At 39.6% G+C, this 18,151-nt stretch overlaps 1 long non-coding RNA gene across 3 annotated transcripts in view; it reads left to right on the forward strand.

Annotated features, from left to right (window-relative positions):
• Positions 1–1,016: 1,016 nt before the first annotated feature.
• The window catches only part of LOC135448811 (uncharacterized), a 29,103-nt gene continuing 11,968 nt past the window's right edge, over positions 1,017–18,151 (forward strand). For 2 of the 3 annotated variants that reach the window (XR_010440586.1, XR_010440584.1), the window contains exons 1-4: positions 1,020–1,042; positions 10,717–10,779; positions 15,243–15,341; positions 15,950–16,125. This is a non-coding gene — a long non-coding RNA (uncharacterized LOC135448811). Of the gene's footprint in view, positions 1,043–10,716; positions 10,780–15,242; positions 15,342–15,949; positions 16,126–18,151 lie in introns of all 3 variants that reach the window. The other variant, XR_010440585.1, reaches the window with a different exon arrangement.

Below are 18,151 nucleotides of genomic sequence, written 5' to 3' on the forward strand. Positions count from 1 at the left end.
GACATTCCAGACCATGTGGTGTCATAGAAAGTGGGAGGAAAAGGGGAACATTTTTTTATGGCATTTGTTTTCCCAAGCCACCATTCCCTGTGATGGGGCCCTGCTGTCCTGGAGAAGGCTGAACTCCTGCCTGCCCTTGGAAAGCAGAGAATTAATTTCCTGTTTTCCTTTCCTTCTGGGCTTTTTTGCTTCCCCTATTCAAAACAAGAATTGATTAGATGTTCTGGTTCCCTTGCTTCTGCTCACTTTCTTTCCCTTCTCCCACCTTTTCTTTCCACCATACAACACAGAAAGGTCTCTCATCTTCTCTCCTCCTCTAATTCTTGCCCTTGCTCTGTGATATTGGGCTGAGCTGGTTTCAGCTGGGCTAGAGTTAATGTTCTTTGCAGTGGCTGCTGTGGGGCTGTGTTTGGATTTGTGCTGAACACAGGGCTGATCACACAGAGATGTTTTTGTTGAGGTCAGTGAATAAAGTGGGGTAAAGAATGAAGAAAAGGGGGTATTTGGGGTGATGGTGTTTGTCCTTCCCAAGTCACCATTCCCTGTGATGGGGCCCTGCTGTCCTGGAGAAGGCTGAACTCCTGCCTGCCCTTGGGAAGCAGGGAATTAATTCCATTTTTTCCCTTTCCTTCTGTATGTGTGGCTTTTGGTTCCCCTATTAAACTGTCCTTATCTCAACCCACAAGTTTTGTAGCTTTTCCCCTTCGCCTTCTCTCCCCTGATCCCACTGGAGCTGCCTGGGGCTTGGCTGCTGCCTGGGGTCCAACCATGACAGATTCAGGAAATCCTTGAGGTCCCACCAACCAAACAAGGCAAAGGTTTGTGGGGGGATAGAATGTAAGAAAATAAAGGTACTGCAGAAGGCAATCTCACCCCTGAGGAGCTGCAGCTGTACTAATTACCAAAGATTAGGAACAGGCCTGCCCTTAGCAGGCCACAGGTGTGTCCCGTGAGGATGAGCGCTATAAAAGAGCGGGTGAGAGGGGAGCTGGAGTTTGTTGGTTGTGCTGTGAGGAGATGTCCACGAGAAATCACCAAGAAGGTATGGAACTTTTGCAATAAGATGGCAACAAAGGTTGATAAAAGAAACTCTTGAAACTTGGGGAGAGATATGTCAAATTTAGGTGTGCGTTCTTCACTCACCTGTGTACCTACAGGCTGGCATGATCAGAGGCTGCAGGTTAGAAGAGTTAAACTTTTATTGGCTGCAGTTCCTTGATTTTCTATCCTTGCACCTGTTTTCCATGACAATATGAATTTAAATGAACATTTCTGGTTTCAGTAGAAGTCTCTATTTTGTTCTACTTCATGCATGTTATCTGTTGTGTGGGCAGTTTTATCTCAGGCTGTTTTTTTCAAAACCTGCTGTTATTTGATGCTCATCACCATACAATAACATTAATGGATTTCAGGTTGAGCTGAATGCTTTATTTGGAGCCTACTGCCATTGTCAGTTGAGCAAATTGTTGCCAAATATTAATTGCTAGGACTGAATTTTACTTCAGCAGGTGTTTGTGTGCTGAATGAATGATAATCTTTGGGGGGAAAATAATAGATTGTGTATTTATAGCCTGCATCACAATGGATGGCTGAAAGGAGGGAACACGTGGCAGATAAAATGTATGCTGACAATTGTGTAATTTTTTTTCCCTTCTAATGTTTACTCAAAATCAGTGTTTTCACTGTGTAGATCTTGAGTTGAGCTGTGGCAGCTTTATGTCTTAGAGCTTGGTGTGTTTTATGTCTAAAGCACACTGAGGAGGGCCAGGGCTTCTGACACTGAAGGGTCAACCAGGCTGAGGGGATTCCCCACTAAATATATTGTGATTCAAATAATTCCCAATTACTCTCATTTCAAACTAATTTCTTCTAAATGTGCTATCAAGGAATTGTGCCAGCATTTGGCACTATGTGGGGCCAAGTGAGAGGTGGTTTCTTTTTTAATTTAATTTCAATTTCTAATGACATTTAGTGGATCAGAATCCAAGACAAGAGTTGTAGCACCATTCAGGGAACGTCTCCATTCTTATGTTTACTTCCTGCTGTTCAAGTCTTCTAAAATCTGTTAACATCCTCAGCGCTATGATTACACTGCACTGGTGCTGCAATGCTTAAGTTTCTTGCTCCAGATGTCAGATAACACTGAATATTTTTTTAAAATTCTGTTTAATTTGCAACTCTTGTGTTCTTCTCAGCCCCCAGTTTCTCTATATATTAAACGTCTATTGTAGTTTCTGTTGAGCAGTTTTGAATTTTTTTTTTTTTTGTTTTTGCAGTGTTGTGTATTGCTGGAAATCTGTCAAATGTAAATGCAGCTTTTTGGGAGCTGTATTGGTTCTGCAGGACAGGAAGGCATTAAAATGTCTTCTGGATCACTTGCAAGAGCAGTGGAACACTGAGGCAGGAGCTCAGGGATAGGGAATGGAACAAGAAGGTTCCTTTTAGAGGTAGTGCCACCTAATGAAGTGGTACCCAGAAATGGGAAGCTGTATCTAATGATATCCATCAGAATGATGGTGGAGAATAATTTTTCCCTTTGCTGGTCTGTCACATATGACCCAAAACATTCTCAGAGGTTTCAACACACAATTGAAACCTATTTTTCATACTCATCTTGTCCGTGCTGGACAGTTAGACATTCAAGAATTTACCTCACAATTGAAAATCAAAATAGCCATCTTCCATACGTCTGACTGTACTTGCCAGACTCTTGTCAGAGATTCTGCTGAGCCAGACTTTATTGTATTTGTAGAGTGACTTTATTGTATTTGTAGAGTGCCCCATGGCAGGAAGGAATGATGAATCTGACTCCATGTTCTCAGAAGGTTAATTTATTATTTTATGATAATATATTATATTAAAGAATACTAAACTATACTAAAGAATACAGAAAGGATACTTACAGAAAGCTAAAAAGATAATAATGAAGAGTCTCAGTGAGCTCCTGTGCTTGGTGTAACTCTGAGAATGTAGTGTCTGAAATATGAAATAAAATCAGCAAGAATGAATGAGCCTCAGTAGCTTCAAATGAAGATGTGACTGAGCAGGAGGGGCAGAATTGTGTCCTTGACTGAGCCTTTAGGAATTTTAGTCTAGACCACTAACCTGGTGGGATCAGACTGTTTGAAAACCCAAGACAAATGATGAGGACACCTCTTTTTTTTTTTTTTTAGTTTTTCTGGTGTCTGGTTGTAGCTTTGGAAATCTTCTCATGGGATGTGTCTATGAGACTGGAAAAACTGTCCTGGATGTGCTGTAGAGACTGTCCTTGCACCTGCACAGGAAATGTGATAAAGAAAACCTCCTGTGAGACTTGTAGCCTGCAGAGGAGCAGAACAACAGGTGCAAAGTAATCATCATGAAGATTTCCCATTTCCTCAGGCAGCACAGAGGTTTTGGCACAATGTGCAGGAAATCTCAGGGTAAAGCACCAGGTCATATCCTGCATGTGCCATTTGAGCAAATCTTCTGCAGCTCAGTGGTTGTGCTCCTGGATCAGAACCAGGACCAGGGTGTGATTTGGTGCTGTAGACACAGCTGGGCACAAGTCAGGAGCTCCTGATGCTGTTTCCCCGTTGAGCTGTTCAGTGTCAGCATGGCTGTGTCTCCAGAGGCTCTGGCTCTTTGGCTCGGCAAGATTTGCCCTCCGAGCTGGAGGATCAGAGTCCTAAATAATTTTTTTGTACTTTGAAAACCTCTCTGAAAATCTTCCCCTGATGAGCTCTGTTGTGTGCTTTCCGAATTTTGGGGTTTTGCTTTCCATTGAAACACACTCAGAACCTGCTTAGGACTTTTCTGAAGTGCACTCTGACCTGATGAATTCTTCAAATTCTGAAATTTCTTGAATGAGCAAAGGAATGGACCCTCTTAGATCAGCAAAGAGATAATCTCTAAACTTCAGGGGCTCTCATTTTTTCCTAAAGCTAAGGAAAGGCTTGCAAATATGAGTCAAAAACAGCAACAGGAGAAATTATTTTCCTGCTCTTTGGGAATTTTAAATTTATGTCTATTTGACCTTTCTTCCTTGATATGAATTTCTGCTGTCTCACTAATTGCACAAAAGAGGCAGAATATTTTCCTTTGCAAGTTCATCCTGAGGAAGTTGATTAGCATCATTGAAAATCAGTGCCTAATGTTCTCTCTCTTTCTATTTTACTGCTTGCTGTGAGCTGCAAACACTGTGCCTAGGCACACTAAAATCAGACATTTCAATTGAACTTTGCACCCAGAAGTCCTGTCACAGTCATATTTTCTGGAAAAATCCCCTTGCACAGGATTTTGCTCCTGGGAAACTGAGAAGATAAAGGAAAACAATATTATCTCATTTGCTTCTCCTGTGTTGTGCTCACATGTGGAATGTGTTTGGAGATTGTTTATCCACAGGTGATTGTTTTGTTGGTTTCATGTGAATTGTTTTGACTTTTTGGCCAATTAGTGCCAAGCTGTGTTGGGACTCTGGAGAGAGTCACGAATTTTCATTATTATCTTTTTAGCCTTCTGTAAGTATCCTTTCTGTATTCTTTAGTATAGTTTAGTATTCTTTAATATAATATAGTATCATAAAATAATAAATTAGCCTTCTAAGAACATGGATTCACATTCATCATTCCTTCCTGCCATGGGACACCTCACAAATACAATAAAGTCTGGCTCAGCAGAATCTCTGGTTAATGTCCTTAAGGCTCCAGGTATTTTCTCCATAGGCTTCTCCAAATGGCTACATGAAAATGAATGTGGTGGCTTTTAAAACTTTTAATTGAGAAATGAGCTGCCCACTACATTAACACTGCTCAACTGTGTGTATTGATTTCTCACCTGCATGTTATTGGTTGGCTGAGTGTACCAAGGTTACAAAATGTGAAATCTTATTAATTTTTAATAATAAAAAAAAAAGGCGTTACTTCTCAAAGGCAAAAAAAGACATAAAGGAATCACCTTTCATCCCCAATATTTAGAAGTTAAGGCCTTTAAAGTAAGATGTATGGTTATCAGAGGTGAAAACTGTTTGACTTTTTTTGCATAAAACATCTAAAGTATTCATTCCGTGCCAGCTCCTCTATCCAGAAGAAACATCAAAGGGAGCAAGTCTCATTAGGAGAGCTCTCCTGACTTTGACACATGCCTCCAACATGCTGGGCAGCTTTCAGAGCAGTGGGAAGGGATTTATCATCCTGACTCCCAGGAATGGCAGCGTGAGCTCGGCGGTGAAATGTCTGCTTTGAAATCCCCCCGCCTGTTTGGGGAGGTTTAATTGGGATGGAAACGTGGGATAACACTTTTCCTCCATCACCTTGCCAGGCCCCCCTGTGACAGGTTTCCTGCTTTTTTTTTGACATCAGATATTTCTGATACCAGGTATGTCAGGTGCCTCCACGGTAAAGGCAGATGTGCTGGCACCCTTGGCATTCCAGTGGATTGGAATTCCCGTGTGCAGAGGTGTGCCTAAAGAATTACTGTCCTATTGCATTTGTGGGGACCCTCATGGCAGGAAGGAATGAGGAATGAGACTCCATGTTCTCAGAAGGCTAATTTATTATTTTATGATATTATATTATATTAAAGAATGCTATAGTAAACTATACTAAAGAATACAGAAAGGATATTTACACAATGCTAAAAATATAATATATAATAAATATAATATAAGCTATATAATATATAAGCTAACACAATAAAAAGCTGATATAAATAATGAAAACTTGTGACTCTTTTCAGAGTCTTGACACAACTTGGCTCTGATTGGCCAAAGAGTGAAAACAACTCCCATCAGAATCCAATGAAATAATCACCTGTGGGTGAACAATCTCCAAACACATTCCAAAGGAGCAAAACAGAGGAGAAGAAAATAAGATAATAATTGTTTTCCTTTTTCTCTGAGGCTTCTTAGCTTCCCAGGAGAAAAAACCTGGGCAAAAGGGATTTTTCCAGAAAATCTGAATATCACTCTGCCCATTGCTACATCTGCCTCATTTTGAGCAGTTTTTCTAAGGAAGCAGTGAAAATCATCTTCAGTTTGGGTAAATTAGCCCAACCCATGCCGTCTTCTTGAGGTCTGTAATGTGTTAAAGTTTGGGCACATAATTCTTTTTCATAATGCACTTGTCAGGTAGGGGTGAGTGGTGGAGTCTCCATTTTAAAGAAGAGGATAAAAGGATTAAAGATTATTGTTCATTTTGCTTTGTTGGTTTTTGTGTTTGGTTTTTTGGTTTTGGGTTTTTTTTGTTATGTTTTTTTTAGAGACAGTCCTTCTTATTCACAGTTGCTTTAGTGGAGCTCAGTGATGAATTTGCCAACATCCCTGATTTTAAGACTAGTGAAACTGGCAGTAGAGACAACTTACTCTGAATGGGAAAGCAGACTTTTCTCATGCTCCACACCTCTATAACTTTATTTTGACTCCCTGCATTGGGCTTGGAGAGGGGAGCTCAAGGAAAGACACAGGTCAGGCTGAGCTTTCAGAGATGTGTCTTAGAGAAGCAGAGGCAAAGCAAATAGGAATCACTGAGTTGTAGAGAATGAAAACTCCATAAATACGTTTTTATTTTTTGGCTAGCACTGCCATTCCCTGTGATGGTATTTTAGATTTTTTTTTTCTGACTATACTCAGCAGTGACTGGTGACAGGTAGAGAGTCTATGAGCACAAAAGGAAACACAGGGAGTTCTGTTTAGAAATAAGATTAAAAAATAGCCATATTTTCCTGTGAGGGTGCCCAGACACTGACCCAGGCTGTCTAGAGAGGGTGTGAAGTCGCTTTTCCTTGAAGATATTGAAAAGTCAGTTGATGAAAAACTGGTTGTGGGTGGCCCTGCTTGAGCAGGGGTTGGCCAAGGTGACTTCCAGAAGTCACTTCTAGCCTGAACCATGCTGTGAATAAAGGTATGTACACCCTGTGCTGGAGGTGCCACACTATTTAATGACAGAGAAAATTGTGTGAGGTTTGCTCCTGGCAAGGTAGCTCATTATCTTCAGGAGGGCTAAGGTTACTGTAGGAACCTAAGTGTTTTAGTGGGACTAAATGTGATAAGTACACAGTGTGAGCAACATAAAGCTGCATGTTTTTTATTTATGCATCAATATCAAAACTGGTCTGTGTTAATGCTTCTTCAAATCCTACTAAATTGCATCCTTTTAAATGAATTAGGCTTCTTTTTTTGCAAATCCTATTAAGGAGAGGGGCAGGCCATAACAACAATTGTCTGAAGGAAATAGTTGAGAATGATCCACTCACCCTTTTCCATGTGCTGGTGGGGCACGGTAGTGGAGCAATTCCTGTGCTTTGGATATTCCACAAAACCAAAATTTTTCCCTCTTGTGTCCATCAAAAGTTTCTCAGAAATTTTCTCATTCAGCTAGAAGTCTAGTCCTAGATTTCTGGTTCAAGACACCCAAAATTGTACCTGTGTTAAATCTACGCAACTATGTTGTTAATTTGAGCTCTGTTGTGGGTGAAAGCTGCTATACATATGCAAAAGCATCATTGCTCTGAAAATGGCTTCTTTACCTGCTGGATGCAGACTTCCTGTGGGTTTTTCTATTTAAAACAGAAAACAACTGCTCTGCAAATTCTTGCAAGTGTCAGCAGTTTCCATGCATTAAACTTTTCTCACTTCCTGGGAAGGTGATGGGATTCACTTTCTGGAAGCCAGAGAAAATGTAATCACCTTCCTGTATCCCAGGGCTGCTCTGGATCATCCAACTACTGCCACTGGAGACAGTGAAAATTCACCTTTAGTGCAAGACAGCTGCAATACTTCCTTGAGTGAGTGGCTTTGGGAAGTTGATTTTAACTTTCAGCCAGCCCTTGCACCACATATTAGCAACAGATATTTGAAATTCGTTTGGTAGAAGGCAGTAACTGCTTGGAATGAATGTCCTGAACATGCCCCATGAAATCCCTAATATTTCCAGGCACGGGGAAGGCTCTGTGGAGAGTGGCAGCACTGGTCATTTTCAGCTGAAAAACGCTTTCCACAGCTGGATATTTTCAGGATACATTGCAACAGAGAGAGAAAATTTTCCTAGGAATCTGGGGGTGTGAATCCACACAGCTTTTGTGGCTTTCCAAGTGGTTGGTGTGAGTGGAGGTCTTGATATTGTTAAATATTCTCTGGGTTTAGTGCTGCTCTAGGCTGCCACACATGGAAAATGCACCCAGAGTTTCATCCCTGGCACTGTAACATCTCCTGCCTGTGCCACACCCTGGATGTCATTAAGGAAGAATTAAAACACACCTTTCTATGTGGAAAATTTGCAACTTAGCTCATCTCTTGAAAGGTTTTGAATTCTAGACAGCAAAACCAATTAAAAATTTAAGGAAAATATTACAGGTGGAGTTTTTTGAATACTGAATTTTCACATAGGCACACACTATGTGCTTATGTACTGTCAGAAGGGGGATGTTTCTCTAGATTAATTCAAGTGTCTATTAAGAAAAACTTCAATCCACCTCATATTTTCTGAGATATTGCTCATAACCTACCAGTTATTGAATATGGCCAGACTGTCTTCTGTTCTTAGGGAGATGTAGTTTAATTCCTTTGTGTTGCAGCCACTACTAGGACTCAAAAGCAGCCATTAGATCATGCAAAGGGTCCTTTAATACATATGCAAAAGGAAGTGTTTATAATAATTTTGATGAATTTCCCATGTTTTCTTCTCTTTTCAGTTGCTCATAGTGTCTAGTCAATATACCATAGTGTATATTGGTAATTTCTGAAATTTGCCTCCCATTGTGTTGCAGTTGCATCAGTTTGGCCACAGGCAGCGCTGCAGAAAATATTGAAGAGAGGGAAAATGTGAACAGCAGTAAAAAATTGTATTACCAGAGACATGTTTATGTAGGGAAAACTCTGTGTATGCCAGTCTTATTGGTGCTTCTCATTTTGTGCTTAGTCAAATGCTTTAGCTGGGTGAGGAAAACCTACATCCAAAAATCATGGCATGACTTGGGCACTTTACGAGGAAGCATAGTGACCCTGAGAATCTTTTCCACATGGATTTATCACCTGGCAGCTCTGCACAGATACAAAGTGAGGGATTGCATCTTTCCAGTGTTGGAAAAGAAAAAAGAAAAGCAAACTAAAAGTTGTTTTGGGCAAAGTGCTTGTGCCCAAGTAAGTTTGGAAAGTGTGGAACTGCTCCAATTTGCACATCTTTTTAAAGGGATTTTAGCTTTTGTGGGATAAACATTGCATCCATCTTCTGAACTGGCAGTGATATTATCCTGGTTTTGGTGTGCTGCTGTGCACTGTGAGTGTTCCTAATCATCTCTTCAGGTGGGATTTCAACTTGATCTGCTTCAGCTGGTAAAATGGGAGATCAAACAGAATTTTGAAGGCCAGGATCTCTTTTCAAAAAACACCCCAACAAAACAACAAGAAAAACTTGTCCATATTGCGTGTTCAGATGCTGTAGTGATGGCTGGTAGAGCAATAGATGTTTAAACTTCAGCACACTTATCGAAAACTGTGTCTTTTGTTGAAAACATTCTTCCTCTAAAACTGCCTTACACTGTGTGCATCCTAGGATGGAATAGAACAGAAACTGGAGGAGAAGTTATTAAATCAATGTAGGAGGCCATCATTCCAGGAGGGCAGCATTGTTTGCTGCACTGAAGTTTTTAGCTCTAATTTGAGCTAAATTTCAATTTCCCATACAATGGGGATTCGGCTGCACCCCTTGGGAGATTATTTCACACTACAATAACTCTGCTGGGATGTTTTGTTAGTATCTGGCCTAAATCTTCCCTCTTAATTTCATCCCATTTTTTGCTGTTAATAGCCCCAGGTATCACACTAAACCATCCCCCTTTTCCCTGAGTGGTTGGCTCATCAAATATTTCTGGACAACTGCTTTCCACCTTAGCTCAGATGTTGCTTGGTTAGTATCGAATCTTAACGTTTCTGTGAAGATTTATGTTTAAGCTTTCTGTGGTTGGTTTTTCTGTTTTCTTTTTCCTTTAAAAATTGATTTTCCTGCCATCTCTGGCGCCCTTATTTGGGAACAGCCCATTTCTGAGACCTGCTGAGCATTAGCTGGCCATAGGTTCACCTGCTCTGTTTTTATTGCCCTGCCGTGTCCCCAGTTGGGTTTCTTTTTCTCAGAATAGCTGCTTTCCATATTTTTCTTTATTATTTGAGTCCTGAATTTTTTTCTCATTAGGAAATTCAGGAATATTTTTTCACAATTAAATTTTGAATTAAATTTAATTGTGAATTAAATTCAGGAAATTTAATTCACAATTAAATGAATGAGTGTTTGTTGAATCTCGTACTTTTTGGTTTTTTTGCTGTCTAGCTGTAACATGGATGAATAAATTAACATTTGCCACTTTACTGTTTTTCAGTGCTGCTGAAATACTGTTTAGGATTCTCACATCAGCTGAGACAGTAAATAAAACAGTCTTGGGATGTGCCACTAGACTGGTAAAACAGGGACTATGTTTTAGTGAAAACTGCCTTGAAAATATCAGTGAGACTGATACTTTTTAATCTTTCCAAATAAGTCCCCTGTAGAAAACTGTGCCTTTTGGAAGAATGGGAATGCAATTGAATCTGTGAATATAATTAATAGAAGTCTCACATCCCTTGTGATTTCATATAAAATGACTCTTTAGGAATTTTTTTTGTGAGTCTAGCAATATTTCTTCTCTTGCTAGAGGCACTTAATGATGTAAGAGTCTCAGCTTCAATTTTTAAAAGAATTTGTCTTTCAGGCTTAATTGACTGCTGAGGAAAGTAGAAAATATGACTCTGGAGTTTCCAAAAAGGCAGATAAGGTAAAGATATCTGAAGCCTTTTTTTCTCTTTTAACCTACTGCTGCTTAAGCAAGTTTCAAATAATTTAGATTGACCTAAATTCTTCCATATGACTTCACAATTATGTGAGTATTTGCGTCCTCTTCTAGTTTGGCTTAGAAATAGGTAAGTGGCTCCATGTCCTTGTAAGGTGTGACCCAATTTAGTCACAAATTGTGACCAAATTTCTGTGCTGAAAGCAAAAGTAATCAAGCAGGAGGCACTGTTTTGTCCCAGCACAACTTCCTGACTCATTTACCAAACTTATAGACCAGGATGACCAAACTTACAGACCAACTTATTTACCAGGATGCATTCCTGCTCCTCACTCAAACTCATCAGGCTCCGTCCTTATATTTCCCTGTTATTTCTCAACACAACTCTTTGAGTCAGATGGGGATGGGAACCATTTAAAATGGTCACCACGATGGGATGATAGCAGGGTGATTTTGGGCATGTTTGTGGCTCAGTGTGTCCTACCTCTGATGCTCTCTATCCTTTCTGTGAGTCTCACATTTTCATCTGTTGGCTCAGTTTCCTCTCTTTCACCTCTGGGATGAATCCTCTCCTTTGCCATGGCAAATTTTCTCTGGCATTCAGACTAAGTGAAAAACTAAACAGTTTGCTAGGCTAGAAGAGTTTTTCTTTTCATCTTTATGTAACACATCTGAATATACACTATATTTTTTAGAAGATGTGTTATCCTGAGTGATAAGAAAGAAAAACTTTTGAAAAATGATGACAAAAAAAAAGAGATGAAACTGAAATGAAATGCGCATCACAAGATTATAGCATATAGTGTTCCTATAATGTAAACATTCTTTGGCACAGTATTGTGTGTTTTACACACAAATTGCAGCTTGTATTATTTTTTTTTGCTGAACTGGGTGACATAATTGTTGCAGTAGGAAAAATTATTTTTATATCAGTAACGTTTTTCTATATCAATCTTTTCTGTTATCAGATGTGCTTGTGTTTCCCCAATTGCATTATTTGTTGTTTACTGACACAGTTTGTTGCCCTGCCGTGTCCCCAGTTGGGTCTCTTTTTCTCAGAATAGCTGCTTTCCAAATTTTTCTTTATTATTTCAGTTCTGATTTTTTTTTTCTGATTAGGAAATTCAGGGAATACACACAATTAAATGAACAAGTGTTTGTTGAATCTCGTACTTTTTCTGATGTCTTGCTATGACATGGATGAATGAATTAACATTTGTGAATTTACTGTTCTTCAGTACTGCTGAAATACTGTTCAGGGTGCCCACATCAGTTGAGACAGTATTTGGTGGCTGAGTAGAATTAAGGCATTGTGCACCTGTGAATTACAGTAGTCAGATAAGTGGTTTCAACCTGATTTATTCTTGAGGCTTCTCCATCTATGTGGAGCAGCACATGCTAATAGAATGATAACAGTGTGAAATGATGATCATAAATATTTGTATTAAAAAACCCCAGGCTCTCAGAGAGGCTTTGAAACAGAGATGGGTGGACAAGACAAAAAAATAAAATATAATATCTGTAGAAAAGCCCCAGAAGACTAAGAAACTATGAACTCCTAAAGGTAGGGGAAGAATAACCATTGTCAATAGCAAAGTTTATTAATAGGAAAAGAAATAAGGGAATGGCTCAGGAAATGACCCCAAAGCATAGGCCTGAATCTTGGAAATAAGGCATTTAGTAAAAGGTGAACTTGTTCCATGGAACAGTATTTGAAAATTAATAGTGAATTGAGATACAAATTGAAATTTCTGGATTCTGTTAATAATACACATGTCACAGGACACCAGCATCGTGGAGAATTCTAGATTTGGGTCTCTATTTTGGGTCCTCAGGTACAACTGGTGACAGTAAAACACACATGCATGAAAATAAATGTTTACTGTTACAAGACAATATGTTGGAAATATTCCAGATTTGTGCTGGTTTTTGTGTTTTGTACAATCACCACAGGATCTGGGGTCCTGCTCACCCCTGGAAAAGGTGATTGTCCATATCCAACATCTCTGCCTGGTGCATCCCTGCAGGGGTATTTTTGGCACATGTGCTTCAAACAGGCCAATCTGTTTTAGGGCTTTGATATTTGCATCAAAACTCCATGCAAACACTGCTTTTCCCCATTATTGTAAAGTTACCTTAGTTACTGAGATGAGCAGAAACCCCTTTGTGCGAGAAGCTGTGGGGGCTGCAGTTTGTGCTGGCGCCTGCAGGAGATCACACAGGGGTAGAAACCAAGCAGATATTCTGATTAAAACATGGATAGTTATGTGGCTGTGGCAATGGCAGCTCCTTGCACAGATGGGCAAAGCAGGAACAGCACAAAATAAAGAGATTAAGCTGCAAATAGCGAGGGGGTTATGTATGAAATCCTAATGAATACTCATATAATAACTTAAGAGACTGCTGACACCGAGTGCTAATCCTTCCGCAAATAACAATTAGCACAGAGGTTGTGTAATGGATGCTGATTTGCACACAGTAGCAAGAGCTAAGAAATATCCTGGTTAAACAAAGGCTTTTGAATCTGCAGAGGAATCCTGCACTGTGAATCAGATTGTAAAATGTTGAATGACATGGCAGTTTCTGACCAGGTGCAAATGTGAACAGTCCTGCTAAGTGTTACCTAAGAAATGATCTGTTATCTAAGTATTTTCTGTTATCTAAATACCTGTAGAGAAACCATCAGCAAGGACACACTGCTACATGATTTAACTCATTCACTGAATTCAGCTGAAATGGAAGTAGCATTATAGAAACAGCAATTCAATTTTCTTGCTTACCTCAGGAGGTGTTTGGGAATGAGAAATGTGGCTTTTTTGAGCTAAGTCTGGTGCAAAAATGAAAATTATTAATGTGCAGTGCATGGTTTGTGCAGGAGGCTGGGTATGTGTAGTGGTTTTATCCAGGTGCTGTAGGCATCTCTTATGGAAAATCCTTTCTTAGGATTTTTCCACCTGAGAAGCTGAGAGGCCTCAGGAACAAAATGTAAACATTGATTATCTGCTGCTGGGGAATGCAACAGGTGCATCTGTGATTGGCCCATGTTGGTTGTTTCTAATTAATGGCCAATCACAGTCAGCTGGCTCAGACTCTCTGTCCGAAACAGAAGCTTTTGTTATCTTTCCTTCCTATTCTATTCTTAGCTAGCCTTCTGAGGAGAACCTTTTCTTCTATTCTTTTAGTATAGTTTTAATATAATATATATCATAAAATTATAAATCAATCCTTCTGAAACCTGGAGTCAGATCCACATCTCTTCCCTCTACTTGAGACCACTCTGAACACTGTCACACCCAGGCTGCCCATCAGAGCCACTCAATCAGCCCCTGAACAAATAGAACCATCAACTAAAATTCCATAGATATTGCAGATTTTGATGCTTTTTTTCCTTTTTAAAAAAATCCAAAAGATCTATGCAGATCAGCTCCTCAATGCTTTTGAGAAGTTTTACTGATGGTGTAAAGTAATTATTGTTCACTCACAGAGCTGATATGGAAAATGAAGATAAAGCCCAATGCAATGTGTGATGAAGATAGACTTTCAGGCTGGCAGCTGTAGATGGAGCAGGTCCTTTGGAACAGGTCTAAATCTGAGAGAGATTGACCCAAAGGGCACTTGGTGTGTCCTGTGTGGCACTGTTACCAAAAAAAGATGAGGAGTGTAAGAAAGACAGAAAATGTCAAGTGCTGTGCTTCCCTCTGAAGAATACATCAGTTTGGTGGCTCATCTGAATGATCATGTTTAATAGCCATGGAGGGATGAGATCTCATCCATAAACTCATCTAATCCCTTTTGGAGCCCCCTTCAATACTCACAGTGTCTGCAGCTGGTATCTCAAGCACTTGAGCATGTTTGGTTTTAAGGATCTTATTTTAAGTATTTTATTTATTTCCCCTGGCTGTTTTTTCTTTTTTTTTGGTGAGTGCACAAGTGAGTTAAACCAGTTGTGCAGTTTGTGCATAAATTAGTTAAAACATCAAGGAATCAACACATTCATGTATTTGAGTGATTCACTTGAGTCTGTGTGTGCTGTAAGTAAAGAAAAAAGCCTTGTTTTCTTTACAGAGAGATCTGTACAAACAGACATTAATTCTGTCATCTTCCCTTCCTTTCCTTCTGCTCCCTGCCAGCTCCCAGTGCAGTTCTGGTGCCTCTCCTGCCCCTGTGAAATTAGTCTAATTATCAGTTAATGATTGAAACTGACAGTTCAATGCACGTGTTCTGACATGCTGCAGACTGCTAATTTTTAGCAGCATGGAATCAGTGCACAAGGAAAATTTGACAACAAAATAGAGAAAAATATTCGGAGAAAATATTGGGCCCTGAGAAGTGAAGTTTTGAGGCAACTGAAGGTTCTTCCTTTGAAACTGGCTATGTCTCCCAAAAAAGCAGGGAAGGACAAAACTGAAACTGCTCTTTTTAATCTATTTTTTTTTCCTAATTAACAGGATGTATCATGAGGTAATTAGGTACTAATGAAAAAGAGAACAGAGATTTAATATCATCATATCTGACATTGGGAAAGTTGCCTGATAGAAGAGAGCCAGGTTTGTACCTCCTACCCACAAAATTAGGGTCTCAGAGTAGCTTTTAGAATCCCAGCTTGAGCTGTGAATTTAGAACTGTTGTCAGGCTATGAATCAATTTTAACTGCTACTTCTGGCATTAAATCAGCATAAAACATGGGCATTATGTGTTATTTTAGTTTGGACCATTAGTAGTCCTACTACTTTACTTCCTGGATGAAAGAATTTTTGACAACTGATATGAAATTACGTTGTCTTCACCAATGGATTTCACAGAAATAAAAAGCCAGTGAATATTTTAAACATCAACACATGACAAAATAGTTGGAAATTTTCATGTTCAGTCTAAAGCTGTCACTGTTTCAGATGGTTCCTGATAAATAGAAATGCAAGGCCTTAATTACCTGGGTGCTATAGATGGATTTCTTACAAGCCACATTATTTTAAAATTCAGAAATCAAGATTTCAGATCTGTGTTTGACAAATTTTATTGTAAATTTTATGATTGTGTTATTCCTAAATTTAAAGGTTGAGGGGAAAAAAGGGTATGGAACCTCAGATTTTTCTTTAAAAAATAAATTGAGTCATTGCTCTGTAAGCAAGTTAAATGCAATATTCCTCCTTTGCAGATGCGGAAAAAACCTTGAGGTTGCATTTTGTGATCTGTGCAGAAAGTTGGGTGCTTTGAAAATTCTTTAAAGAAATTCTCCAAGCAAAGGAGGATTCAGAGTAAGCCTCAAGTGTCACTTGCAAAGCCACAAGAAGGAACCTCAAGGGAGAGCCTGTTTGCCAGCTTCATTTCTAGGTATTGTTGAACATAACTGCTTCTCCAGTAGTGCCTTGTATTAAATTGGATGCCTCTGATCCTAATGAAATAAAATAGGAAACACCACTTGGTAATTTCTATGTAAGAAATAAAAAGCTGAAAACTTATTTTATTTTCTGGTATACCAGTAAAAAATATATATATATAAAAGTGACAATTTTTCAATCCTTCTGTTAGCCCAGAGCTTAAGCCAAGTTCCTTAAAAAAAAAAAAAAAAGACTTAAAAATTTGCGTCTCACAAATATGGTTCAACATTAAAGTGAATTTATACCAGGGAGTGGGTATGGAGCTATCTTAGAGGAAATTCAAAGCCTTAAATCTTGGCTGGGGAAAACATGCTGTGTTTTCACGCTACCTGTATAAATCAGAGCTGGGGGAAATGTTTTGACTGACCTCTTGAAACAGAAGCTACACTCCTGCTGTCTTTATGACATGAATTTATGGCAATTGGTGTTAAAGGCTTCAAATCAGCAATGATACAAATATCCTCATTTCAACTTACCCAGACGAAGAACAAAATTGCCTGGATGTATTTAAACAAAAAAAGGCTGAAATTGCCTCAAGGAAGTTAATTTCAAGATAGGATGAAAATGTTTGAGTCAAATTTGCTCTGTGCTATCAGTAGGGATGAAGTAGTGCAGAGACATGAAGTAAAAAATTCAATCTTTCAAGAACTAATAGCATAAGAAAAACAAAGCAGATATGAAAGTAATCTTTCAATCAGGAATTTTCTTGGCTGAGATGTATCACCTTATGCAGGCACACAGGAAGAGATTGCTCTTGCTAAAATATGATGATGTTTACAAAGTACTTACTGGACATGGCATAATAGATCTGACAAGTTCCAGGCAGAGTGTAAATGTGAATTATGATGTTCAGGCAGGCACACACTCATGGAAAGGGCTCTGCCCCTTTTCACTGCAATGCCAAGAATGTGTTCAGCTGAGCTTTGTGATAAAGCCCAGGTAAAGCACTGCTACATTATTGCTTACAAAGGAACGGAAATTAATTAACAGAGTGAAAGGGGAAAAAAGCAGATTTAAAAGATAAAAATTATGATGTGTGTTACTTCCCACAGTGGTTTCAGGATGTCTGGAAGAAGGCCAGCATGATGCTGTTTCTCATGCTCCTTCAAGGAAATGCGTCTTCTCACTCTGCCTTTCTCACCTGGCTCTTTTGTTCCTCTGAGAAACACTGGAGTAAGCACAGAGAGCAAAAGAAAACAGCACCAAACAGCAATTATCTCTTTAGGAGAAACTAAAAATTTGAGATGTGTGATGTGCTGTTGGATAACACCAGCTAAAAAGATCAAGGGCAGGTCAGACTGAGCCTTGGAAGGGATGGCTGATGGTGTGCAGAGATCAGGGACATTTCCCCAGGGAATGCCATGGATTTTTCCCAGGTAATACCATGGATGAGGCTCAGACTGCGCCTTGGAAGCAATGGCTGATACTGCTCGTGTGTGCAGAGATCAGGGACATTTTCCCAGGTAATGCCATGGATTTTCCCAGGGAATGCCATGGGTGAGGCTCAGATTGAGCCTTGGAAGGAATGGCTGATGGTGGGCAGAGATCAGGGACATTTCTCCAGGGAATGCTATGGATGGGGCTCAGACTGAGCCTTGGCTGATGATGTTCAGAGATCAGGCACATTTCCTTGATGGGAATACCATGGATTTTTCCCAGGGAATGCTGTGGATGACATTCAGACTGAGCCTTGGCTGATGGTGTGCAGAGATCGGGGACATTTCTCCAGGGAATGCCATGGATGGGGCTCAGAGTGAGCCTTGGAAGGGATGGCTGATACTGCTCGTGTGTGCAGAGATCAGGGATATTTTCCCAGGTAATTCCATGGATTTTTCCTCAGGGAATGCCATGGATGAGGCTCAGATTGAACCTTGGATGTTGGTGTGCAGAGATCAGGGACGTTTTCCCTTTTAATGCCATGGATTTTTCCCAAGGAATGCCATGGATGAGGCTCAGATTGAGCCTTGGAAACGATGGCT

The sequence above is a fragment of the Zonotrichia leucophrys genome, chromosome 5 (genome assembly GCF_028769735.1).
Source record: "Zonotrichia leucophrys gambelii isolate GWCS_2022_RI chromosome 5, RI_Zleu_2.0, whole genome shotgun sequence".
Taxonomy (NCBI): domain Eukaryota; kingdom Metazoa; phylum Chordata; class Aves; order Passeriformes; family Passerellidae; genus Zonotrichia; species Zonotrichia leucophrys.